General features: G+C 40.1%; 1 protein-coding gene and 1 long non-coding RNA gene across 4 annotated transcripts in view; one reads left to right on the top strand and one right to left on the bottom strand.

Annotated features, from left to right (window-relative positions):
* The window catches only part of RBPJ (recombination signal binding protein for immunoglobulin kappa J region), a 223663-nt gene that overhangs the window by 62199 nt on the left and 145196 nt on the right, over positions 1–16268 (top strand). The window lies entirely within an intron of this gene.
* Positions 550–14380, bottom strand: LOC144291179 (uncharacterized). Of its 2 annotated transcripts, none has more exons than XR_013358516.1 (3): positions 14241–14380; positions 13434–13563; positions 550–1910 (listed from the first exon to the last, which is right to left on the bottom strand). It is a non-coding gene; the product is annotated as an uncharacterized LOC144291179 (long non-coding RNA). The 2 variants fall into 2 exon arrangements; XR_013358513.1 differs by having other exon boundaries at positions 550–1907.

Genomic DNA, 16268 nt, shown 5'->3' with positions numbered 1-16268 from the left:
CAGACTTGAAGGAATTTTTCATTCTTCAAATTCTTGAAAGAAGTGATGGGAGAGAGGAGCCAGGAAGAATCTGATCTATCCAAGATGGCAGATTAAGAGTTCAAAGATTAGGAACAGCTGGGGAGAACAAGAGACCAGAGATCAGAAAGCAGGATTTTCTTGGGCAAAAGCCAAGAAAACCAGCTGGGAGGTGACCACTGTGTCAAAACAGCTTTATGCAGAAGCCAAAGAGGGAATGCAAATCTCTGATAGGAAAGAATTGTGAAGAGTAATAGAAAGTCTTGACAAGCAGCTTCTAGAACAGAGTTTTTAAGTTTTAAAAATATGACTGTCATCTTCCTATCAAAGTAGTGGAATCCTTTGCCTAGCACAGTGACTTGTATACAGTTGGTCACAAAAGAAAAAAAAATTGTTGATTTAATAGACTGGGAGAGAGAAAAGTAACAGTATCTCAGAAGCCAAAGAAAAAGTGGTGATTTCTAATACAAAAAGAATGATTTTTTAGGGTTTAAGTAAACACTTTATTGAACTATAACATGCATACAGAGAAGTTACAAATCATACACCATAATAAATTATTAGCTCCCCCTAACCACCACTGAGAGTAAGAAACAGAACATCACCAATTCCCTAGACATTGCCTTTGAGCTCTCTCCTAGCCACTACCCCCGCCAAAGAGTAATCACAAAGCAACATAGATTCGTTTTAGCTATTTTTAAACTTTGTATAAATTAAAATCACACAGTATGTACTCTTTTGTATCTGGCTTCTCTCATTCAACATTGTGTTTTTAAGATCCTTCCATGTTGTTTCATGTATTTTCACTGCTGTATTGTATTCCATTATATGATTATAGCACAATTTACTTATCTATTCTATTGTTGATGGGCATCTAGGATTAGTACAGATTGGAACTACTAAGAATAGGGCTGCCATAAACATCTTAGTAAATGTCTTTGGATGAACATATGTAAGTTTACATAGGGTCTCCATCAAGAAGTAGAATTACTACAGGTATCTTTATTTTCAGCTTTAAGAGACATTATTAAACAGTTTCCCTGGGAAGCCCAGGTGGCTCAGCAGTTTAGCGCCACCTTCAGCCCAGGACCTGATCCTGGAGACCCGGGATCGAGTCCTACACTGGGCTCCCCACATGGAGCCTGCTTTTCCTTCTGCCTGTGTCTCTGCCTCTCTCTCTCTCTCTCTCTCTCTCTGTCTCTCGGGAATAAATAAATAAAATCTTTAAAATAAATAAATAAATAAACAGTTTTCCAAGTGGTTATAACAACTATGTTCTACTAACAATATATAGTTCCAGTTGCTCTACAGCCTCACCAACTTTGAGTGGTCTTTTAAATTTTAGATATTCTGGTGCGTGTGTAATGGTCTTACATTGTAATTTTAATTTGCATTTTCCTGATGACTAACAAGGCTAAGTGAACATTTTTCCTTTGGTTGAAGAGTTCAATCATATCCAAGGTAAAATATCTAACAATACAAGAGTATAGGGGTGCCCAGCTGGCTCAGGAGAGCAAGCAACTCTTGATTTCTCAGTGTCATGAGTTCAAGTCCGACATTGGGCATGGAGGCTACTTAAATATATATATATATTTATAAAATAAAGCCCATGGTATTAGTTTCCTAAAGCTATCATATCAAAGTACCACAAACTAGGTGTTTTACAATAGAAATTTATTTTCTCAAAGTTCCAGAAACTAGAAGTCTGAAATCAAGGTGTTGGCAGGGCCCCACTTTCTCTAAAACCTATATGGGAGTCCTTCCTTGCTTCTTCCTTGCTTCTAGTGGTTTATCAGCAAAATTTGGCATTCTTTGGTTTGTAAAAGCACCACTCCAATCTTCCGTCTTCATGTGATGTTTTCCGTATGCGTCTGTCTTCACATGCCTGTCTTCTTATAAAGACACAAATAATATTGGATTAGGGGCTCTCCCTACTATGATATCTTAGTTATATCTGCAACCGTTCTATTTCCAAATAAGGTCATGTTCAGAGGTTCTGGGGGGTTAGGGCTTGAAAGTATCTTTTTCTGGTGACACAGTTCAATCCATAACACTCCTCTTAACTTTTTACTCTCAATAATTTAGTACATATCCTAGAGAAAATCCCTGTGCATTTATACATGTATGTATATAGTATGTATATGTGTGTTTACATATACACAAGCATATGCCATATATTATCACATCATGGATGCTGACACTTTTTATTTTTAAAACATTTTATTGTGTTTTTAAAATATCTAACATCAAAATAAATAAATAAATAAATAAAATATCTAACATCAAATATACCACTTTAACTATTTTTAAGTGTAGAATTCAATGGTGTTAAGCACATTTGCAATTTATGCAACCATCACCACTATCTGTTTCTAGAATTTTTCATCATTCCAAACAGAAACTCAGTACCTATTGAGCAATAACTCCTCATTCTTTCCTCCCCCATCCCCTAGTAATCTCCATTCTACTTTCTGTTCCTATAAATCTGCATATTCCAGATACCTCATGCAATATTTGTTCATTTTTGTCTGACTTATTTTCTTATTTTACTTAGGCTAGTGTTTTCAAGGTTCATCCATGATGTAGCAAGACTCAAAAAGTCATTCCTTCTTAGGCTGAATAATATTCTATTGTGTGTATAGACCACATTTTGTTTATCTACTAATCTACTGATGGACATGGCCTCTTTCCATATTTTGTTATTGTGAATAATGCTGCTTTGAGCACTGGTGTACAAGCATCTGTTTTGAGTGCCTGTTTTTTATCCTGCTATACTGCTTTTGCCACTTAATAAATTGTGGCCATGTCTTCAAGTCAGGACAGATGGGGCTACCCCATTTTTTTCACCACTTGCTTTGTATTCGATAGTATGATGGATGTGAGGATGACATTCTATGGAAGTAAAATTTATCCTGCCTGGGGATGCTTGGGTGACTCAGTGGTTGAGCATCTGTCTTCGGCTCAGGTCTTGATTCTGGGGTCCTGAGATCGAGTCCCGCATCAGGTTCCCCGCAGGGAGCCTGCTTCTCCCTCTGCCTGTGTCTCTGCCTCTTTCTCTGTGTCTCTCATGAATAAATAAATGAAATCTTAAAAAAAATTATCCCACCTGGGTGGTGAAAATGAAGAAAGAATCTGAGGCTATACAATGCAAATGTAAGTTTTCTCAAAGTGGGTTTTGTGGAACCTGTGATTTCCCAGACATACTCTTATAAGTCCACACGTTTTTTTATAAAGTGCAATTTTGTGCTTTCATTTTTGAGATAATCTAAAATGTAGTTATAAGCATTATTCGGATCATCTGCATGAGCAGCTGTTGAGTATTGCCAACCCACGTTGGTACCCTAATTTATGGGCAGTTTCTATAATTGTCATGATGCCAAGTCAAGGATAACACAAAAAGAATAGAGGTAGACCTAGCAAGTTCACTCTGTTACAGAGCCAGTGATGTCATGTGCACTATAGGAATGAAGGTGTTGAAGTAGCTCGAATAGAAGAAAGTAGAAGAATGGGTCCATCACAGAGTCACAGTAGTGAGAATTTGAGTAAAAAGAACCTGTGACAGTAGTCAGTGCTATTTTCATGGGGGGTGGGGGGTGGGGGGGAAAGGCTGCAATAATGTGGACCGAAGAATTTCTCTAGAAATATTTGAATTTAATTTTTTAAAATTTTCCTTTTATGGTTTGAATTTAATTTTTAAATTCACTCTGGGTTCTATTATTGCACATGTCAAAGCTGTAAACACAAGGAGTCTATAACTAGTTTTCTATTTATATATTTTAAAGTTGCGTCCTTTGAAAGGTAATTTAAATCAATGATACATGTTTATTCCCTATCAAAAAGTTCCATACGTTGCTCAAGTCTGAGAAACACTAACCTAGCAGTTAACTTGATGCAGAATTTCCAGACCACAGCCGTCACGATGGGAAATGTCAGCACAAACAGCTAAATAGGTCTTTGGCCGGAGAACATCAGTTTTTGAATGTGAATATGGATTTATATGTAAATGTTACTCTATGCCAAAGTCAGAATGAATGATTCATGACATCGGGCATATCCGAAAGATCGGGCCCAGGAACTAGGCTGGTTTTCCATCCTGCCCTGTTTCCACCACATCTGAACCCCAGCTGCCTCTTTTCCAAATGAGAGATCGATAACAGTACCAAACTTGCATGTCTGCCTAAGGATTGTGTGTAACATATTGAAAGCATCTGGGGGAGTATTAGGGGTGTTCAGTGACAGCTACTGATAGGACAGGGTCATTTGAGCTGTAGGTTTTGAGCATGTTCCATGAGCTTTATGTCATGCTTAAGCCTTTTCCACACATGGGAAAATATTCTCAACTGGGTAACCGAATACTACACGTATAATCAAAGTCATATTTGCTAATGCTATTATTATAGGATGCAAAAATACAAAAAAAACAAAGTAAAAACTCTTAAAGTCTCATTAATTGAATTTTTAAAACTATTTCTTTTATTTATTTGAGAGAGAGAGAGCACAAGCGGGAGTAGGTGGGCAGAGGGAGAGGAAGAAGCAGACTGCTCGCCAAGCAGGGAGCCTGATGTGGGGCTAGATCAGGCTGAGTTCATGACCTGAACTGAAGGCAGATGCTTAACTGACTGAGCCACCCAGGTGCCCCATTAACTGAATTTTTATCAACTCTTCCTGGTTGGTTAAATTCTGCAGAGCAGATATTTCAACTCTCAGTGTTAGAACTATCTCTAACGTCTGCCGATCCACTTTTACACGGAATATATTGTGGTCTTGCCCCTGCAGCCCTGGTCATGAATAAAATCATGGAAATATGAATGTCTACATGGATATACATCTATAAGGCGTACGCGAAGTTGAGCTAAACCTATGCTGACTTCAGACCATAAACTGGAAGCTTGTTGTATTTTATAACCCTGGCATCTGTTTGCTTTCTTGTGATTATTTTTATTCCAAAATTGGAGTGACATAAGGTAGAGATTCTGGTCCCTCTAAGTTTACAAACAGTAATCATATTTTAAACAGGTACACGGCCTAAAACAACATTAATGAAAAATGATGATCATCATGTTGAAGGGTTTTGGAATGTTGCTTTACTTAGACATTCCATCTTTCCCCTTATTAGTAATAAAAATGTTGAGTAATAAGTAATAAGGTTGGGGACATGCCTAATGGTGTTTTCCCTTAGCACCAGAGTCTGTCCACTTCCTCCCAACTTTACTGCAACCATATGGTCCACATCATCCTGCACCTAAGTAAGTCCTGTAGCATCTTAGTTGGTTTCCTTGCTTCTACTCTAGCCCCTTCCCCATACAATATGTCAGAGTGGCCTTTCTTAACTATAAATCAAATCATGTCACTGCCTGCTTAAGACTCTCCAACTGTTCCCACTGCACATAGCATAAAACCCAATCCTGACTGCGGTCCTACAGCCGTGCCTGATCTGGCCCATGCCTTCCCTCTCCCACCACCACTGACACCACTGTCCCTCTGGCTCACCATGCTGCAGGGTCACACCTTTTCTCTCCTCAAATACTCCTAATACATTCCCACTTTAGAGCTATGTCCTCTGCCTAAAAATGCTGTTTTATAACGTTTGCATGGTTATTTCCTTCACGACACTCAACTAACTCCTTAGAGACTTCCTTCCCCACACATGCCATCACCCTGAGTTTACCACCTTCTTTTATTTCCTTTAAAGCTCTCAGTACTCTGATTTCATCCCTACCTTTTATTGGGAACTACCTTATGCTTTGATATCTCCCTACCTTAGACTATAAGCTACTGGAGTGTCTTGTCACTAAATGCCTAATATGAAGCCTAATGAAGGCACAGTGTCTTGTCACTAAATGCCTAATATGAAGCCTAAATGAAGTGGAAGTGAATGGAAGTCTTTCAGCAACATTGTTTGAATGAATGAATGAATGAGTGAGTGAATGAATACCCAAGTTCAGGAATCACCTAAGTTCTAGTCCTAGCTTGGTTGCTGAGTAATGGAGTAACCTCTGGCAGGTACTGAACCTCTTTAGGCCTCAGATTTCCCTATGAAATATATTTAGTAAGCTAGACTAGATGATCATTGAGGGCTCTTCTTGTTTAATACTTCTGTGGTCTGTATTCATTTATTATTTCCCCCTTTCCTTACCTTCCTTCTCTGTCTCTCTTTCTCTGTCTCTGTCTCTCTCTCTCTCTCTTCCTCAGCAGCACTCCCTTGGATTCATAAATAGTTCTAAATCAGTTGGAGATATTTTATGCATAAACACAGAGTTCTCAAGGATGTATGGTCTGTAGACACTGAACTGTCATCACAACCACATGTTGTAGTGTTTATTTTCCTGCCCAGCCAGCCCCATCAGAACCACACCCTCCACTGCCAAGCCACAACCCCACCCTGCCTTTGGAAATAAAAATGGAATAGCAGGCTCCCTGGCTTTTGGAAAGAAAAAAAATAATAATAAAAAAGCTGCATAAATTTCAGCCAGTATGATGTTTCTGGAGAAATCAGGGTGTCACTGACAGGATTGACAACTTTATAAAATTTCTTAATATAATAAAGTCTGTGAAGACAATAGGGACAAATTTTAGATACTGCCAAAGATAATTTATTTTTCCTTTTTTTTTTTTTTAAGAGAGAGTGAGGAGGGGGTGGTGGGCAGACGGAGAGAGAGAGAAAGAGAATCTTAAGCAGACTCCATGCCCAGTGCACAGCCAGAGCTCAATCTAATGACCCTGAGATCATGACTTAAGCCCAAATCAAGAGTCGGATACCTAACCCACTGAGCCACCCAGGTCATGCATGCCTGCCAGAGATAATTTCCAAATTACTTTTTCTAGTCCACTCTTAATTATAGTTCTACCCTTAAACATGCTAAACTTTTAGCCATTTAGTTTATACTATGCTAGAAGTATACATTTAAAAATATATAAAAATGATTAGAAAGCAACACTACACAGTGGAATGTACACCATTCCTTATTTCAGATCCTGTGAAAAATGGTCTCAGGAAATGAAAAAGGAATGTTTTCCCATGTCTAGAAGAGCTGAAGTCAATACCCAGCTGCAAGGATAGATTTTTAATTTGCTTGGAAATGTATATCTGCAAACCGAGTTTTTAAAATTTTAAAAGCCACTTGGAAACTTAGAATCACAGCATTTATGAGCTTGGAGAACACTGTACCTTCATTTAACAAATGAGGAAATTGAAACTCAAAGAGATCAAATGACTAGACTAAGGTCATAAAGCTCATTGGTGCTAGACCTGGAACTAAACCTCTGGTCTCCTACTTGGTAGTTCCACGATTTCCTCATCATTATATGATACTGCCTTTATGACTCTGTAATTACCTGCAACTTTTGATCCTGGGTACCAACCCAGAATATGGTCGATCGGGATATAAAATGATTACTCCATTAACTGAGAAGCCACTTGAGGAATTACAGTATTAGTTGTTATGCTGTTGTTACAGCAATTCCTAATATTTGTTGAGTTTATGTGTCAGGTACTGCACTGGGTGTGTTATTTGCCTGATCCTATTTAATCTACATGTAGTCCAGGGGCATAGTAATAATAAGATCATTAAAATTTATGTGTCATTCACTTTCCTAAGATTTTTTTTTAAGATTTTATTTATTTATTCATGAGAGACACAGAGAGAGAGGCAGAGACACAGGTTAAGGGAGAAGCAGGCTCCCTGTGGGGATCCTGATGCAGGACTTGATGATCTCCGGATCCCAGGATCACGACCTGAGCCAAAGGCAGATGCTCAATCACTGAGCCACCCAGGAGCCCCTTTTCTAAGATTTTTACATCAATAAATAATTTATTCCTCAAAACTATCCTATAAAATAATATTATTACTCCTATTTACAAATAAAGAAACTAAGTCAGAAAGAGGTTGGGTTTTGCTCAAGTTCAGACTCAAGTACATACCTTTAAACCAATGTGCAATCTGCTTCTCTATGCTTTACCATCTACTCATTTGTTTCTACTTTCCCATCACCAAACTGTTAGGAGAAATAATAAGTAGCTAGCCTGGGCTGCTTCTCCCTGTATCCACCCATCTTCTCAATAGTAGCTGGCAGTAGAGACATTTAAAGATAGAGGAACCAAAAAGAAGAGAAAGCCATCTACAATCTGAGTATCTCGGACAATCCAGGATCTTACTATCTTATCAGCAATGTGTAAACTTCAACAGGTTTCAGGGTATGGCCTCCAAATTATGTTTTCTATCCATGGTGGCCTGGTATAAAAACATAATCCGTAAATTACTATGTGAGCTAGATTCTTTCTGCAAGAAGGAACAGAGACACTCATGTTATGTCAGTTAGTGGGGAAATGATGTGTTGCTAAAAACATATGGAGAAGCAGGGAAACACAAAAAATGGTCTCCGCAGCTGCACAGCCAGGCCTCACAGAGCAGCATTCATTTTTCTTCAGGCTGCAATAGCAGCTCTAGTCAGCCAACAGCAATTCCAGTTGTCTACCGTAGTGATGACTTGACATCTCTGTTGGCCATCTGTCTCATAATCTGCTCACTGTCAATGGACTTTTCTCTATGTCTTCTCTACCTCTTTTTGCTCCTGCCTCTGCTCTGGATCTCTCTTCTTTTGCCTCTATTTATCAGCTATGGCTTTTTTCTGTAGGACTTACAATCAAACTCCAGAAGGAAAGGGGGTCTGACCGGGAAAATGAGTAGACCTATCAGTTCACCAAATAGATGATGCTTCCATCATGCAGAATACTTACATCGAGCTATCTCAAAGTCTATCAATGGCTGTGTATCACCCACCTCCCCAAGCTGGAACAGACTCCCAGGTCCACTAGCTGCAGCCAAGGTAGCAGGATCACACAGAGCAAAGCCTGGACCTGCATGTCTAGCAGGGAATATGGAGCATGGCAGGTTCTATATATGTTTTGTCTGCTACAAATACAAATCCTCTTTCATGTACTTAGAGTGCTAATCAGAACAAAAAAATATATATTAAATTTAAGAATAAACCAAAAAATAAAGGGTCATTGCCAACTATTCTCTTATTGCTAGAGTTCCATTTTTGGCTGTGACAAACTCCAAACTGAACATCATACACTTTTTTTTTAATGCTCTTGAACATAAGCTCTCTCACCTGTTGAATCTATAGCCAAACAGTTTAGTTGACTCAGGATACAAAAAAAGCAGCTGTTAACTGACTGGGTTCTTTTTTAAAGAATTTATTTATTTATTTATTTATTTAGTTAGTTAGTTAGTTAGTTAGTTATTTGACAGAGAGAGAGAGAGAGAGAATGCACATAAGCTGGCAGAGGGGCAGAGGAAGAGGAAGAAACAGACTTCCTGCTGAGCAGGGAGCTGAACCCAGATATGGGGCTCCATCCCAGAACCCCAGGATCATGACCTGAGCTTAAGGCAGATGCTTAACCAACTGAGCCACCCAGGTGCCTTATCTGTCTGTTCTTTTGTAACCCAGAATCTCTGATAATTCTAACATTTCAAAATGGCCAAATATTGAAGGGTTTTTGGCCAATATTTTGGCCTATTGTTTTGTTGATGGCATTGACTTAGGAAGAGATGGAAATAATAGTACCCTGTAGTCCATTTTGCATTTTGGAAGTGCTCTTCATTGAAATGCCACTCTTTCACTCCTTTGTACTTCTGCAGGGCTCTGACTAACCATAAAATGCAAATCCTTCACAGCTCTGCTGAAAGCTCCTTTCCTTTTCCATGAGGCCATTTTGGTTTTTCTAAATCCACCTGGATTCCTTTTTTCCTCTGAACTCACTATGGTTCATTAGCTGTGCTGTTCATGCATGACACCTCTTACTATAATTGCTTTTAGGAATCCATGAATTTTTACTTGTTGATGATAAACTCCTTGAGGGCAGAGAAAACGACCAATGCCTTATCCTCTAAGCCACTTAAAACAATATCTTGCACATAAAATGTATGAAAAAAAAAATACAGGAGGGGGGAGCATGAGAAAAGGCATGATTGTGCCCACTTAAAGTTAAAATACAGCTTTTGGAATTGAGGAAAATCTTGCACTGACTCATGGTGGCACTAAGCCAAAGTGCAGAAGCAAAGAAACTATTTAAAGGTAGAAGAAGAGAAAGAATGAGAAGACACAGGAAAGAAAGAGATGCATCAGCTGGAGGGCTAAGATGAGTGGATAAACAGGAAAGAGGAGGAGATTCTTTCTAAAAGAGAGGAAGGTTAGGGTGCCTGGGTGGCTCCATTGGTTAAGTGTCAAACTCTTCATTTTGGCTCAGGTCATGAACTCAGTGTGGTGAGATCAAGCCTGTGTTGTCAGGCTTCATGCTCAGTGGGGAGTCTGCTTTTCACTCTCTCTGCTCCTCCCCCTGCTCACTCACTTGCATGTGTTTATGAGCATTCTCTCTCTCCCAAATAAATAAACCTTATAAAAAATAATAAAAATAAAAGAGAGGGAGGTGGAAGATAAGAGCAGAAGAAGAAGGCAGAAATGTGTTTTTACAATCTCTTTGAGAAAATGCTTTATGGCAACCAGAAGAGCTAATTTGGGCTTTGGGAAGTAGAGAAGAAATGGGGAAGGTTCTATCCTTTGGTCAAAGGTAAGAGAACTGAGAAAAGTAAAAACAGGATAAAGGGGAAGAAGAGAGGGAAGTGGTTGGTCCTTTTTTGGTGATTAAAATTATTCCAAACAAAATCTGTTTTTGACAATTTGCAAAATCAAAGGGAAAAAAGAAAACCACAATGAAAGGAACTTCAAAGTCTAGATTATACTTTTCTTATTACGATGGAATACTTCACTATACTTATGAAGTTACTTCCACCTTCTACTTTATTCTAATGATGATGTAGACCCAAATAGCACCCTGAAATATCAAGTGCTCTATCAACACCAGGAATGTGACCAGGTATGTGATGCTTTGAGTTAGAAATTCTGTGCAATTTGGATAATTGTAGGCAAAACTTCTAACACATGAATATAAATTGTTTGTCATTGTGGAAGAACTTTTCCAACATTTTATTTTTTTATTTTTTTATATAAATTTATTTTTTATTGGTGTTCAATTCTTTTCCAATATTTTAAACCAGAACTTTCAAATGACTGTCTAATCTGGCAATGTTCTATGGCCATCCTAAATCAGATTCCTATCATGCAAAAGTATCAGAGAAAATTCATTCTAAGTTTCTTTAAATTAGAAAGTAAAGATACAGGTGTAACATTTTTTCCCTTTGTTTTTAGGATACCTTTCTCCTCCAGTTTCCTCTTACCATTCTGACTGCTACTCTCTGAGTTTTCTTTGAAGCCTCCTCTTCCTAGATTCTTCCATTACGTTGGTATTCCTTGGGAGTCCATGTTTTACCCTCTGCGTTTCTGACACTACACCATCTTGTTCATCTTGTTTGCTTTACTTCCTTTAGTTTAATTATTATTTAGAGGGAGAAGACTCCCCAAAGTCTACCTGCCACCTAATCCTTCTCTACAGAGTTTCAGAAACATAATTCCAACAGTCTGGACATCTCTAGTGTGGTCTTCAGGCACCATGAATTTCTTATGTCCAAAATTTTCTTATCTCCCCACCAAAACTTGTCCTTTTTCCTCTATGCTCCTACACCAGCATTATCATCCATCAGGTTTCCCAAAGCAGAATCTTGGATATTATCTTTATTTATTTATTTATTTATTTATTTATTTATTTATTTATGGATATTATCTTTAATTTCTTCTTCTACACATCCATTTATCTGGTCTTTTGGAGCCCATTGGTTGGGCCTTTCTTGAACGGTCTAATTCTACCAGTCTCAGGAGACTCTGAATTATCCTCACAGCTCCACAATAAAATCTTCCTGACTTTCCTTCCCCAGATTATGTCAGGTGCCCCAACTGTGCTCTTGCATTGCACTCTGTGCCTCCCTTTTACAGTATATATTGGTTTATGCTGTGCTGAGCTGATGTAACAAATAGACCCAAATATGTAACCACTCAGTCATTAGGAACTAATTCCTGCCCACATAACACTCCTGGGCTGGGATTCAGGTTGTCAGACCAACGTGTCTCCACACATTTAGAGAACAAGGCTCCTCTTGCTTTACTTCCCTTCCACTCCCTATCCAAGTCCTTGCTAGACTTCAGTCACACAACCGTACCCAACTGCAAGGGAAGCTGGGAAATGCAGCTTTTCTGTCCACATGGATGAAGAAGCAAACAACAGATGTAGGGGGAGGGCCATCTCTGCCACAGTAGAACTTATCACAGTTGTTATTTTACATTTTTGTATAATTCTATCATTATCTCTATTTCCTTCCCCCGATTGTAAACTTTGTGGAGATAGGTGCATTTTCATCCACAGTCTGGTCCCAGTATGCCTCCGTAAATATGTGTCAAATTAATCGATACATCCTTATTAATCTCCATCTCTAGCATGTCCAGCCCAGAGCACTGCAGCAACCTTTTAACAGACTGTCCTCTTTGCTCTCTCTGTAGCGTCTGTCCTCCATAGCGTCTGTCCTCCATAGCGTTTGTCCTCTATAGAGTCTGTCCTCCAGATTGATCTTTCTAAACTGCACAGTTGACCCTGCCATTTCTTCTACTTTACAATTCTTCAGCAGACTTGCATTGCCTTCTGAACTCTTTATCTTGCCATGTAATTCCCTTCCTGATCATCTTTCTAGCCTTCTCATCGCTGTTCTCTTTCCCCCTTCCCTCCCATCACGTATGTGTGGGCGGTCACTCACCCTCTCACACTTGATCTTAGCCAAAGGGCCGAGAAGCCATTCTCACTCACCCTCTCTCACACACTCTCCCTCTCCATCCTAGTCGCACTGAAACACTGACACTTGCCCCATGCCCACCCTACCTCTACCCTCCCCACCCCCTGCCCCACAACTGCTCATGTCTTTGAGTTTCAGCTAAGCTTCTCACTAAACTAGGAATGCCCATTAGCCCCCGAGATGGTGTTAATGCCCTTCTCCTGTGCTCCCATGGCCCTCTGCCCACTGTAGGAGGTATTTTATGGTTTCCTAAAGTTATTAAGCCCTTCTTCCTCAGCAGACTGTCCTGACACATCTTGTTCCCTGTAGAGCTCCTAGCACTTAACACACTGGGTAGCACAAAATCTATATCCCGGAAACAGAGGATGGATGGAAGGAGGGAGGAATGGATCGGTAGATAAATGACATTTCGTAGAAGGAGAGTTGTAAGCCACAAAGTTTCCAAAAAACATCAGTCATCACTGGTAGCATCTGTTACAAAAGCTTCAGTGGTAAAAACATCAGGTAAAATTATACTAAAGGTAGAAGTGCCAATTATCAAAAAAGTTTTCCAAATTTCTTTCCATAATCTGAACCTCTTCATCACCATCTTATTGCAAAAATTCCAAAGAGGTGCTTTTCTTCTCTTCCATAATAACATTAATTTTTAAAACCCAAATAGCCTTATATCTGTACCTTCTGATGATGCAAATCGTCAACCAGTTGTCTCTTCTCTCGAGTTCAAGGTAGAACAGGGGATGGGTTTATCCACCGTTTATCTTACTTGCTCTTCCTGGGGCTCCCAGAGGCTGGTGGATCTCTAAATCTGTAAAATAGAAGAGGATCTGATTTTGTTTCAGGTCACCTTTGCCTGTGTGTGCTCCCGAGCCGTGGAATCTGGAGAGGGTGGGGCTTGGAGATGAGCCAAGGCTTGTCCAGGGTCCAGCCTTCCAGTGTAGATGCAATTCAGTAGCCAGAAGAGCAGACTCCCAATTTAGGAATTTGCCAAAGACACTGCCCAAGGATCATTCCTGAGTTCTTCTGACTGTGTTAGACCAACTAAAAAAAAAAAAAAAAAAAAAAAGGGCAGCAACCTGTATTCATATGTAAATGTCAGCGTGTTCTATCATCACCTGAGCAAGAACAATAGATTTCTAAGGGCACATTATTGCCAAAGGCAAATGAATGAATTTAATAGGCATTCACAGGGCAGGAAACTTTACAATTTCCATGTAAGAGTAACAGCTACTTGCAGAAGTCTGATTGAAAAGATCCTCTGACTTAATTGATCCCGATTCCATCTGACCGTCCTATAATAATAACTGAATATTAAAAAAATAATACTAAGTGTAAGCTTCTAAACCAGTGTCTCTATTCCAAGGATTTCACTGAATCTAAATATTCCTAAAACCCTGTTGATTAGTCTGTAAGCTGTTTTGATTTGTATACGGAGGGAAGAGGGGAAAGAACAGCACATGCTATGATTTAGCTTCAACTTCCTACCCTGCTTTATTTTCAGTCTCGTCAGAAAACCACGTTCCTTGCTTGCCTCACTCCTTTATTTTTTCCAAAGAAGTGTCCTCTTCTCTGTAAGGTCCTGGTCCAAAATAATCAGTATTGGAAGTTGGGCTGTTTTTGCTTCATTTCTGTGGTCTGAGTCATTCTCTCCAATACCAGGGTGCCCTTAGGGAAGATACAGAGGAAATGATGTAATTCTCTTTGGTCTCTCTCTTTCACGCTTTGGGCTTTTTCTTTGGGCCTGAGCCTTAATGAATCTGTTTCCTAATTAGCCAGCAAGGAGTACAGTGAACCACATGTGGATCCTCTGCTTCTCCCTTCTCCTCACTAAAGGCACACACGCTCTTTGCTCCTTCAGTGGGTTCAGGTGATTTTGCCAGAATTAGCACCTAAATCTTCTTAGCATCATTGTCAAGCAGCTGGAAGCAAAGGCATTTATTATGCCTATTTTATGAGCTGGAAACCAAAAAAGCAGAGCGTCTTGTCCAAGGTGGAGCAAGGCCGAAAGGAGAGGAGAGGGATCAGCAGCAGCAGAGGGGGGCGGAGGAGGGGGTGAGTATCTATCTCCGGGTCCCTGGGCTTCACCTCCCAGCCATGCCCTTTGCATGCAAATGTGGGAAGCAAAAGTCTAAATTCAGAAAATCTGTTGAGAACAGATTTCATGTACCACTTGATAGACGTGTGTTCAATCCTGGGCGTTTTAGACCCTGTACCATGTCATCATTCTAACTTTTTTTTTTTCCATCATTCTAACTTTGAGTCAGTTTTATTCTTTTTCTCTGAAACCCAGCTTCTCTGGCTATTCTCCTGGTTTCTTAAATTGGCTATTGACAAATAAACACATGTGCTCTCGTTTGGTGGGAGGGAGAGCTGGGGTGCCTGGAGCAGGCTTTGCCACTGTACCCCCACTTCAGCTACCCAGACGACTACGGCACTTGGCCTTGCTCACAGCACTTTCTCAAATACCCTTCCCTCTGAGCCTTACAACTCAGTTATTTTAACTCCTGTCTCTTTCTGTTGAAATGATCTGTTCAATCTGTGTCTGTCTCCTCAACCGGAATTCAGCTTCATAAGGGCAGGGGCTCCATCTTAATGCTTTTCGATAACCCCAGCACCTTAAATTTTAGTGGAAGCCCATGAAATGATTCCTCGAACCACACGAAGGAAAAGGAGGAACAGGTGAAGGGTGGTAGGAGGAGGAGAATCCAAGGGAGAGGAGTGAAGGGGAGGAAGGGGACAGGAATGCCTGAAGGAACAGAGAGAGAATTGAAACTGGCATCCCCAAAATGCTTTGAGGCAGCTAGCATTTACTGTTAAGAAGGATCCAGAATCTCAGAATCTAAAAAGTTACCAGAAAGATTCCCTGGAAACAAAGAATCCGGCCCATCGCGTAAGCTGGCTTGTTTCTCAACATGTGAAGTGGCCGGTATGGTGCTTAGGAGACCAATTCCTGACTCCTGACTCGGGGGGCAGGGGGGTGAGGGGAGCCTCAGAGATTTTTTTTAACAAGCATCTCAGGTGCTAGAGTTTGGAAAGCATTGCTTGGGTCTTTCCTGAGTGCCTTCATCCCCCTCTATCCCACCCAGGTCCAACTAGTGTGAAGCGGTTTTCATCAAAGCCCTAGCCCTCTGGCAAAGCCTGGTTTGTCAATTTGGAAAGACCCCCGAGACTCCAACACATAATCCATGATGCCCTGTTTCATTCATTCTGCACAGTGTCACCGTGATACACACACGTGTGCACACACATATACTTCCCACGTGCACAGACATGCACGGGTACACACGGTCACACAGTGCTCTCTGCGGGGCTGGTGCCTTGGGTCACTTACCTTGTCCTAGGATGTCTCCTGCCTAGGGCAGCCCTGACCAAGACTGGGTCTGGAAATTCGGTAGGGGAGTGAAAAGGCTGTTTAGGGCAAAAACTCTTTGGACGAAGTTCCTCATATTTCAGACCTTTGACTTCTGTTTTCTTTCCTTTTTTTTTAAAGATTTTATTTATTTATTTATTTAT

Source organism: Canis aureus, chromosome 2, assembly GCF_053574225.1.
Source record: "Canis aureus isolate CA01 chromosome 2, VMU_Caureus_v.1.0, whole genome shotgun sequence".
NCBI classification, from domain to species: domain Eukaryota; kingdom Metazoa; phylum Chordata; class Mammalia; order Carnivora; family Canidae; genus Canis; species Canis aureus.
Note: the sequence above shows the minus strand (reverse complement) of the source record. Positions and strands in the feature narration are given on the sequence as shown.